Here is a 12040-nt window from a genome sequence, read left to right on the forward strand (position 1 = left end):
GGCATTTGCTCTTTCAAAAGCCGCATGAGCCATCTTTCAAAGAAAATTGGAAGATCCCATCTGTACGAGAATGTTGAATTTCTTGCACTAAAGTATGACTGAGTTAGGACACTTTCACTTAGCTGTTACCAGCAATAAGGATGTTTGTATCTGAAAAGAAAGAATTGCTAGCATCAAATTTCAAGTCATGTGTCATTTATATATTATGCATCATTATGTTGTATAACAGTGTGATAAGATGTCAAGTTACATTCGACAAACCTAGAAAAATTGTCATAAAAATAATTTTATTTTTCTACTGGGAATAGCTTCTGTCACGTTGGAGTGTGCATCAATATGACATGTCTCTCCCCAGAAGCAATATTTTGAAGGCTTTACCAGACTTTAATTTTCATCCAGTTGTGATATCTCAGTCAGCATTTTGCATCACATAGTAACTTTCAAATATTTTTATTCAGAGACCCAGTGGTTAGTTTTTTGGGTTTCCAGATCAATTGGGATCAGTCTCGACTAGGCTATGATGTCAGGGTCCTTCATTTGAAAGTACCTATGGGATTCCCTCACTTATTAACCCTCCCCCTCCCTCGGTTATCAAGGTCAACCATCACAGTGCCAGTCCTTAGCCAGGGAACACCAGCTCTGTTCACAACACAGTATGTTACTACCCTGTGCCTGGGCACTAGGTACCTTCATGTGATGACTGAACTTTCTTCCCATCCCATGGTGTCCATAGCCAGTTTACAGAACAGAAGCCAGGTTTCCCATAGAGGAGTGTGTGCCACTACCTCCAAGACAACAGCTGTAAGCACTATGGGAGCAATTCTATTAGGTGCTCCCAATGCAACATGGGGCACCCCTATTCTATAAAGAGATCATGGTATGCCAACGGCATCATAGAATACTAACATAAACCCATTTATGACTGGTCAATGGCAGGTATAAATGAGTGTGGCTAAATGTGGCATGCATCATGTGTAACCAAAATATTCTATAAGTTGTGCACATAAGTTGGAGACATGCCCATGCCCTTCCCATACCCTGCCCATGCGTACACCCCTTTGAAGTCATGCCCTATATTCCATACACAGTCCTGCACATACGCACAGAATTATCTCAGTAGTTATACATTCTTGGTGTTTGCTACTGTATATACACAGTTATAGAATTCCCTTCACATATGTAACATGAGGTTTCCAACTAGCTCCAGATTTTTATGTTCAGCTTGATCCAGTCCTAGTTTTACCCCAATACCTTCCTGGACTTGTAGTTCTGGGAATCCTGTTGATTTTTCCAACAAGAGGCAGGACTATAAATGTAGGGAGTCAGTGTGGCAAAAAACAGAACTGGATTATCCTGTCCTGAAGATCCGGAGTCGGTTGACAATCCTACTGCAACATTTTTCTTCATCACTGTCCTGGTAGGGCTTCTGGGGATCCTACAGTCAGTCAGGTTTTCAGGATAGGCACAATGAATATGCATGAGATAAATTCACATATACTGGTTTAAACAATGCCATTGTCTCAAAATTTCCAGTGTTTTCATCCTGTGCCTAAAACATTTAACTGGACAAAATGTTCTTCCTTCGAGATAAAGCTTTTCAAAAAAGTGGCAGCCATATCAACAAGATTGTCAGATGAAGAAGGAATCTATATTATCTCCAAGCACATCTACATCATCATTTCAAGCTAAACAGCTTATTAAATGACTCCAGCTTCCCCAAGATCAGCAGAATGAAACCACTGGAAGCTCAGCAATTAAATTAGGGCATTTTCAAACAATCCACGGGGTTGCAAGGTACACCAGTGAGTTCAATGCACCTACTGTACACTAATTAAGAGTAGCCATACTGAGTCAGACCAACGGTCCATCTAGCCCAGTATCCTGTTTTCCAAACAGTGGCCAAGCCAGGTCACAAGAGAAAACTTCCCTTGCTTCTGTTTGAAAAGAAGCACATGCAAACTGTGGTCACTATTTACTAAAACATGCTAAGGTTTTGAAATTAATGTGTATTAACTGCAGATGATGACCAGTAATGGCTGCAGAGCCTTGATGGAGACATTCCTAGCACTTAGGGGGAAAAGCTATGTTGCTGCTAATGGAGGACCCTGCTCACTGCTGCACCTTAATACAAAGGCTGCTAAAGCAGTGATCCACACCTTTAGCAATGATTCATTTATTATATGGATTTGGCTCATGCCTTTTTTAGTGGTAGCTCAAGGTGAGTTATATATATTTAACTGGGAGCCTCCAATTATTTATTTAGATTTTGCTCACACCTTTTCGGTAGTAGCAGCTCAGTTCAAGGTGAGTTACATTCAGGTACACTGGGTATTTCTCTGTTCCTGGAAGATAATCTAATTTTGCACCTGAGGCAGTGAAGGGTTAAGTGACTTGCTCAAGATCACAAGGATCAGCAGTGAGATTTGAACTGGCCATCTCTGGAAGTCAAGACCAGTGCTTTAACCATTAGGTCACTCTTTTTTTTTTTTGTTACATTTGTACCCCACGCTTTCCCACTCATGGCAGGCTCAATGCGGCTTACATATTGTATACAGGTACTTACTTGTACCTGGGGCAATGGAGGGTTAAGTGACTTGCCTAGAGTCACAAAGAGCTGCCTGTGCCAATCAAACTCAGTTCCTCAGTTCCCCAGGACCAAAGTCTACTACCCTAACCATTAGGTCAGTCTTTCACTCAATTATGTACTCAGAGGATGCAAGGTCACTGTTCCCTCTAAGCTGTGTGGGAGTCCTCCACCTACAGTTCTGCCAGTGGGGGGTGCTGTTTCATTTTCACATTTTCAGTAGCGATGACTAGGAAGCTGTGAAGGATTTCAGGGAACCTGCCTCCCCCTTGAAATTGAAACCACAATATTGAGCACCACCCCTTGGTGGCAGCAATGCAGTTAGAGGACTCCCGCTCAGCTTAAGGGGAACAGTGTGTGCAGTAACAGCCTAGTTTGTAAATGAACCCTGGTGCCTTGATTCCGTTATAGAATATGAGGATAACCATTTATTAGCATGCCTAAAATTTAGATGCTTACACATCAAATATGTGGTAACCCTTCAGTCTTAAGGCCAGACAAGACTACATCCTCTCTAAAGACTATCAACCAAGCGGCAGTCACTCCAATATAAAATTTTCCATGATGGGATGACCAGCATTCTGTTGTGGTAGAGACATGTGTCTGTTCACCAAGAATTGCAACCAGCTTCATGTTCATCTCCACTTCAAAGTGACCCAGCTCATCACTGTTCTGTATGGCTGGAGACCATCAGTTCAACAAACACAGTCAACTCCACTGTTCTTATGGATATATTCACTGAACAGCAAAATGTAAGATTAGATGGTCTACTGTTTGTGTGATGATGTTTGCAATAGCAAAATCCTCTTTCCAGTTTTGCTGTTTCATTTGGTTTACTGAGGAATTGTCATTAACATCTTGTTTCTGCTTTTACTTTTTACTTTTAACTGTAATCAGATGTAACTGAGTAAAAGTAGTAAAAATTGGTGAAATTATTACTTCAGTAAAAGTAAAAGTAACAAATATTATCCTGTACTTCTTTACAAGCAAAAAGTAACAAAACTTTTACTTAAGCACAGTAACTAGTTACATTTACTTAGTTACTATACAACACTGGTAACTGGTATTTACACATGTACATTTACACTACATGTAGATCACAAGAGGATGTAGCTTGGGTGAGACCAGAATCAACATGTATTCCTCATTTCAGAAAGGGACTGCACACATATATCCCAAATATCAATATGGAGATTTACAGCTCTATGGTGCATATAGCTGCTCATTTGGGCCAGCACTTATCAGAAGGGATTAAGGAAGGTACCCACCTTAATCTCCTGTTTCTTTCCCTCTCCAAATTGAAACTAAAGAAAGATTGTGGCCTCTGCAGTTAATTAGTTACAATTCCATATGTAGGTTTCCGAAATACCATGTTACTAAGAGGCTCTTTTACAAAAGTTTGGTAGTGGTAGGGTCAGCTTGGCACACAGTGATTTGACTCTACCACCGGGCAAGAATTCTGGTACTAGAATGCCCAGCTGTAATTAGGCAGCACACCACTAGGCTACCACTGAAGCCCCTCCCGCCTCCTATTTAGGAAATGGCCATGCAGCAAGTGTCTAACTTACCGCATAGCAATTTCCTTATTTGAAAAGGGGGCCTTAACACATAGCAAACCCACGCACCAATGCCACCCCAGGGCCCTTTTTTACTTCCGTTTGGTATAAGGGGCCCTAAGTGTCCATGAAGCTATCATATCCTGGTATTAAAAAAGTCTTTCAAGGGGAATAGCAAAGTCCATCAACAGCACATTAACTATCTCCTAACCATGGGCCTCTTTTACAAAGCCACGCTACCGATTCCCGGTGCGGCAAATGAGAGGAAGCTCATTAAATTCCTATGGGCTTCCTCTTATTTGCCATGTGGGAATCAGTAGCGCAACTTTGTAAAAGAAGCCTCATGTGACTTTAAATATAAACCTTCTTCACTACATTTTTATTTGGATCATCAGAAGACGTGCTCAAATGAATCTATTTTGTCATTAACAGCTGAATGGCTTTGCCTTAAGATAGGTAGAAAATATGTTTTGAAAGCATCCATCTCCTGTGAGACTGCATGTGAGACTGTGAGAATATCTTATTCAACGTGACTGCAATTTGTGTTATGTGGGAAGGACAACTTGCCCAATGAGACTTTGTCTAAATGAACATAAGTCTCAGATCAAAACGGGTAATGAAGAAGCTCCACTAGCATCGCTATTGGCAGGAGAAACAGCATCAAATTTCTGATTTACATTGGCGAATACTAGATATTGTAAGAAGAGGGGATTATGAACAGAGTTTGGATTTTAAAAAAGCAGGGATAGATTTATGACTTAAATATAGTATCATCTATGGTGCTGAATGAGAAGCTGGACTGGATGATGTTAATATAAGGTGATTGGTTCAGAAGGACAGCTGACTTAGATATAACAAGTGGTAAGAACACAGGCACCATGAATGTAGTGTGGAGATAACTAATCAGGTATTATAAAGGTGTTAGTCAATATTCTAAGATTTGTAAGAAAGTCGGGCTTTAGTTTGACTTTTGAATTTTAATAATGGTTGCTCTTTTCAGATACCTTTACCCTGACACAGCTTTGTGAAACATGATCATGTCAGGAGGTTCAGAGATACATATACTTTTTTGATCAACTGAGATAAGTGCGCAAGTGTTATATTTTGATGAAGAATCAAGAGTTAGTAATAATAAAAGTTAATGGGTAAAGGAGTGAGAAATGATTACGTAAAAAAATAATAGTTAAAAATTAATAACGGAACCTATGAGGAAGTTTGGCGGACGCCTAATGATAAAAAAATTCATTTGAACATGCCTTCTGATGGTCCAAATAAAAGTTTAGGGCCTCTTTTACTTAACTATGCTAGCGATTCCCACACAGCAAATCTGACAAGGCCCATTCAATCATGGGCTGCGGCGCATTTACCTCGCCGAGAATCACTAGCGCGGTTTAGAGGCCCTTAGTGAAGAAGGCTTATATTTAATTATTGTTTTTGATGTTCCAACTACTCCTAAGAAGTCACATGGTTAGGGGATAGTTGATGTACTGTTGATGTTACTAAGTGTCAACATTAAACATGTCAGTGGCAGTTTCCTCTTGAGGTTTTCCACATTATACTTCAGAAGCAGATGCTCCTGTTGCAGGTGCCACCAAATACGCATGAATTCCTGCATGTATTTTAGAAAAGGTGCTATGTCGGCAGATCCTTCTCTAAAATGCTACCAGAATTGCACACATCCTGACCTGGGTTTATGAATTCTGATTTCTACGCTCTATCTACTGTAAAATGGACCTTCAGAGATCAAATAGCAGAACAATCAAGCTGGAGACTGTATTTCCTTATTATACATTTGCCATGTTGCCTGATGAATTTGTGTGGATAGTAGCAAACTGAAGTAGAAAGAGACTTTTTTTTATCTTTGGTCCTGAGGTCTCCCTTTCAAATGAAGCAGAACGCTTGCTTTAAATGTTGTCGCACTGGATAAGACATATGCTTCAGCTATTAATTACATGGAAGTCAATGGTCTATGTCTGACAAGTTATAATACAGTTTCTTTCATCTGTGTTTGACATTAACTTAAGAAATGGACTGTTCACCTTGTCGTGAGCAGTGCAAGACCATAAAAATCTTCGGTGTTACGAGTACTTGTGTTCTACAGATGTTCTGTCTTATGCAAAACTCCTGGCCCACCATCACGCATGGATGGTGTCATGTTTTACAGTGGCAGATGGATGCAGTTCATTTTCGTATTCTATTCAATTTATGACATAACAATGAATAGAGGAATATGCTTTAGAAAGTTCCGCTGCGATTCTTCCAACTGTACTTAATTGTATCATTGCTATATAGTGAGAAACATATGGCATATCAGACAGCCATGAAAAGCTCTCCCACTCCCAGAGGAGACTATTTAAAAGGATTTTGATTTACAGCCATGATGAAGTACAAGTCATTCCCATTCGGTTTCTTGTTTCTATGCTGGAAGGTCTTTGTGGAACCTTTGCAGGGTTTCTGTGATCATTAACAGGCCAGACTGTTATTACTTGAATGGTTGTTTTGTAATTAAGCATTTCCATTATTAGCAAGAGGGATTCTGAGTATGAATTTTGTGAGAAATTTCACATTTACCAACACCGTTAAAGCTGCATGTATGAGAACAGATGTGCTGTGCTAAGACTTACAATTCTAATGATCTCGGTCCATCACTTTAATATTTGAGTGCTGTATGGACAAGGCAAATCCCAGTACAGTAAATATTATGCTGGCTATATATAACCCATCTTCAAAGACTGGACAGGGCCAAACTAGGGTTGCAACATTTCTGGAAAGTATCCCCTTATTTTCAATGTTTTCATTCTGGGCTTGCAAAGAAATGACCTGAAACAAATGTTTTCCATCAAAAGATTATTTTTTTCACATTTCTAAGATGGAGGTTATTTGTGAAAATTTGTACTGTAATAGATCAGATGAGTTAAACATGTACCATGTGCCATCAGTCTAGGAATATGCACTTGTTTCTGCACATTTGCAGGTCCTTTTACTAAGGTTCTAATGTTTGCCTAACACCAGTGGTGTTCCTTGGTCGGCTGCCACCCGGGGCGGATTGCTGCTGCACACCTCCCCCAGATGCAGCATCATTCCCCCACCCCCAGGGGCAGCATCATCCCTCCCTGGGTGCAGTGTCCCCCCCCCCCCCCCCCCAGCGCATCAACTCTAAACTCTCCCCCCCCCCCCCCCCCCCCCCCCGGTGCATTGCTCTTACCTCCTGGGGTGCTGGGAGCAGCCACACGGCTGTCAGCTCTGCTGGTTCCCTGCTCCCTCTGCCACGGAACAGGAAGTAACATCATAGGGAGCAGGGAACCAGTGGAGTCAACAGCCATGTGGCTATTCCCTGAACCCCCCCTTCAGCGTGCACCCGGGGTGGACCACCCCCAACGCTTCGCTCTCGGTATGCCACTGCCTAACACAGCTAAAAGGAGTACCGTGGGACATGCTCAGGCGTCCTGTGGTAACTTCAAAATGTGCACATTCTAAAATATTATTCTTACTGTTTTATGAGGGGATATGTCAGGGGCGGAGAGTGAGTGTTCCTGCATTAGTCAGAGCAGCTATATTACTGTAAGGATATTACATGGACCATCACTGCTTACAAAATGGGTGGCAGTATATGCTCATGCAGTAATTTTAAAAAATGACTGCATGCTAATTGCAATATTAGTGGTTGGCCATTAATGCAAAAAAAAGGGGAAAAAGCCATTTTTAAGGCATTAGCACACGGGAGACTCACACAAGGGTGCACTAAGGCCATTTATTACTGTGGCTTAGTAAAAGGACTCCTTGGTTCCGGTTCATTAGTGCACCTTAAAACATTTTGAAAACATAAAATTGATATTTTGCATGTTAATCTATGAAGAAACCCATGCACCATAGATGTATGCACATTAAAAAATTCTAATGCAAGTTAAGCATTTTTATATTAAAACATGTCCGAAATGAAAAGATGAGCAAAAATTGGGAAAAAGTCCAAAAACAAACAAAAATGTTTTGCCTCTACACCTTTTACTACAGTCTGTTCTCTTTCTATTTTCAGATTTTAAATATTTTTTATTATATTCATGTTTATTGTAGGCTCATTAGTTTAGGGGCAGAGGGCCATGCTTTTGAATATGCTCTGTAATTTTGTTCTTTATAATAGTCTCTATCATTTTTCCTGGCACCGACATCAGGTTCACTGGTCTATAATTTCCCGTATCACCTCTGGAACCTTTTTTAAAAATCGGCGTTACATTGGCCACCCTCGAATCTTCCATCCATCCATCCAATCTCTCTCTTTTCCCGCCTATATTCATATATCCTCCAATCTCAGCATCTCTCTCTCTTTCCCCCTTTCCCTGTGGGTCCAGTGTTTCTCCCCCTTGCTTTCATAAGATCATAATAGCCATACTGGGTCATACCACTGATCTATTCAGTCCATTTCCAACGGTGGCCGATCCAGGTCACAAGTACCTAAATAGTAGCAACATTCCATGCTACCAATCCCAGGGCAAGCACTGACTTCCCCTTATCTATTTCATAAGTACATAAGTACATAAGTAGTGCCATACTGGGAAAGACCAAAGGTCCATCTAGCCCAGCATTCTGTCACCGACAGTGGCCAATCCAGGTCAAGGGCACCTGGCACGCTCCCCAAACGTAAAAACATTCCAGACAAGTTATACCTAAAAATGCGGAATTTTTCCAAGTCCATTTAATAGCGGTCTATGGACTTGTCCTTTAGGAATCTATCTAACCCCTTTTTAAACTCCGTCAAGCTAACCGCCCGTACCACGTTCTCCGGCAACGAATTCCAGAGTCTAATTACACGTTGGGTGAAGAAATATTTTCTCCAATTCGTTTTAAATTTACCACACTGTAGCTTCAACTCATGCCCTCTAGTCCTAGTATTTTTGGATAGCGTGAACAGTCGCTTCACATCCACCCGATCCATTCCACTCATTATTTTATACACTTCTATCATATCTCCCCTCAGCCGTCTCTTCTCCAAGCTGAAAAGCCCTAGCCTTCTCAGCCTCTCTTCATAGGAAAGTCGTCCCATCCCCACTATCATTTTCGTCGCCCTTCGCTGTACCTTTTCCAATTCTACTATATCTTTTTTGAGATACGGAGACCAGTACTGAACACAATACTCCAGGTGCAGTCGCACCATGGAGCGATACAACGGCATTATAACATCCGCACACCTGGACTCCATACCCTTCCTAATAACACCCAACATTCTATTCGCTTTCCTAGCCGCAGCAGCACACTGAGCAGAAGGTTTCAGCGTATCATCGACGACGACACCCAGATCCCTTTCTTGATCCGTAACTCCTAACGCGGAACCTTGCAAGACGTAGCTATAATTCGGGTTCCTCTTACCCACATGCATCACTTTGCACTTGTCAACATTGAACTTCATCTGCCACTTGCACGCCCATTCTCCCAGTCTCGCAAGGTCCTCCTGTAATCGTTCACATTCCTCCTGCGACTTGACGACCCTGAATAATTTTGTGTCATCGGCGAATTTAATTACCTCACTAGTTATTCCCATCTCTAGGTCATTTATAAATACATTAAAAAGCAACGGACCCAGCACAGACCCCTGCGGGACCCCACTAACTACCCTCCTCCACTGAGAATACTGGCCACGCAATCCTACTCTCTGCTTCCTATCTTTCAACCAGTTCTTAATCCATAATAATACCCTACCTCCGATTCCATGGCTCTGCAATTTCTTCAGGAGTCAACTATGGACTTTTCCTCCAGGAACTTGCCCAAACCTTTTTTTAAACCCAGATATGCTAACCGCTGTTTCCACATCCTCTGGCAATGAATTCCAGAGCTTAACTATTTGTTGAGTGAAAAAAACATACTTCCTCCTATTCGTTTTAAAAGTATTTACATTTAACTTCATTGAGTGTCCCAGTCTTTGTGCTTTTTGAAAGAATAAAAAAAAATTGATTCACTTTTACCCATTCTACACCAGTCAGGATTTTGTAGACCTCAATCATAGCCGTCTCTTTTCCAAGCTGAAGAGCCCTAACCTCTTTAGCCCTTCCATCACACCTTCAAAAATGTAGCAAATTGGTGAGGGAAAACTTCCCTTGTCTAATTCCATGTTGACTCTGTTCTATTAAACCATGTTCATTTATGTGTTCAGTAATTTTGTTCTTTATAATAGTTTCTACTATTTTGCCTGCGGGGAGGAGGTGGACGTCTTAGGGGGATAATTACTAAGGTACATTGACTTCACCTCAATGTACCATGGGGTTGACTAACCTGCAGATGTTAATAGGATGGAGCCGCCATATTGGATTTAGGGAGTTTTTTTGTTCCTTATGATGATCACATAAGCTTTTGGTGGGCCTACCTCCTTTGTCTGAAAATTGCTTGCACGGTACCCAGCAGTTGATCTTTAGATACCTAGGTTTGTATCTGTGGAACAGATTGCCGTGGGACTCACAAGACAAGCATAGGTATTCCTGGTTTCAAATACAACTTAAAGCATGCATTTTTGTACAATATTATGAAAAGAGTAGTTAATTTTATTTTACCTTTTCAACAGTAATTTTATTTCCTGTTTATTATCATTTTGTGTTATCTATTTTTTATTGTTTTAGTGCAAACTGCCGTAATGCTTCTGGCAAGAGGCAACTAATCACATTTAATAAAGTGTGAGGTATAAAACTGCTGTGAGTAATGAATGAAAATGGAGTGTGCTTCTTAACAAGAAATTAAATAAAATCATGACTGAGGAAACAAAGATACAGTGAGTCAGAGGAACTGCAACCGTGACTCAATACTAAGGGGCCTCTTTACTGTAGAGTTTTGCACTTCCCATGCCTTAGTTGCAAAGATTGACATATGCCTGCAGTTACCACACAAGGCAGACATTTATTGCATGGTAAGTGCATCTGAACTCTCTGCCTGCATTTATTGTGTATCGGTATATTTGTCCTATTGAGCGGAGGAAGGAGAAGCAACAAGAAACGAGGCTGTATTCTCTGCATTGGAGTTACAGACCCACGACCAAGTTCTGAGATTTTGAACAAGGAGAAATGCCTGCACAGGTTTAGGTTCAACAAGGTGACTATCCTCCACCTGTGCCAGCAAGTAGAGCCTCAACTGCAGGCTGATGCTTGGAGGGAATACGTCATGCAAGTGAACCTGAAGGTAATCACCCCTCACCTTCTTGGCCACTGGAAGTTTCGTGATCATTCTGGGGGCAACAGAAGCCGGTCAGGTATCTTACTCTGCATCACTCAGTTTCTGAGCACTTTTACAGGGACAGGCAATGGTTAGTGTAAACCAGGTATGCAGGTGTTCAGGCCTTGGGTGCCACAAACAGGTTGCATTTTTAGGATAGCCCTAATGAATATGCATGAGATAGATTTGCATACAATGGAGGTAGTATCCATGCAGATTTATCTCCTGCATGTTCATTACGGATATCCTGAAAACCCGACCTGTCCGTAGCTCTGAACACCTGCCTCCCGGGACACCTGAACTTCTCTTATTTCAAATACCTTGGCACCAGCATTCATGGAAACATAATGGAAGATTTTAAATGCAAACACATGTTAATGTTCTGCATCGTTCAGAATCCTCTCACTTTTGTAACTTAAAATAATCAGCTATTAAAGAATGAAATGGTAAATGTAGGAAGCAGCATTTAAACAAACACGAGGCTGATTATAAAAGGCCCCTCAGAGGTCAGTACAGCCACGGCAACTGTGATAAGACTGATTCACAAAGAACGCCAAGCACTCGTGAAGAAGGCTGCAACCCGAGATAGACTATAGGCTTGTAATCAATGCACTTCTTTTGTGGAGCTCTGATGAAAAGACAGCTATCAATCTGTGTAATAATGCAATATTTTAACCACCGCTTGCTGGCAAGAGTGGCTCTACTTAGCAAA

This window comes from Microcaecilia unicolor, chromosome 9 (genome assembly GCF_901765095.1).
Source record: "Microcaecilia unicolor chromosome 9, aMicUni1.1, whole genome shotgun sequence".
NCBI lineage: Eukaryota > Metazoa > Chordata > Amphibia > Gymnophiona > Siphonopidae > Microcaecilia > Microcaecilia unicolor.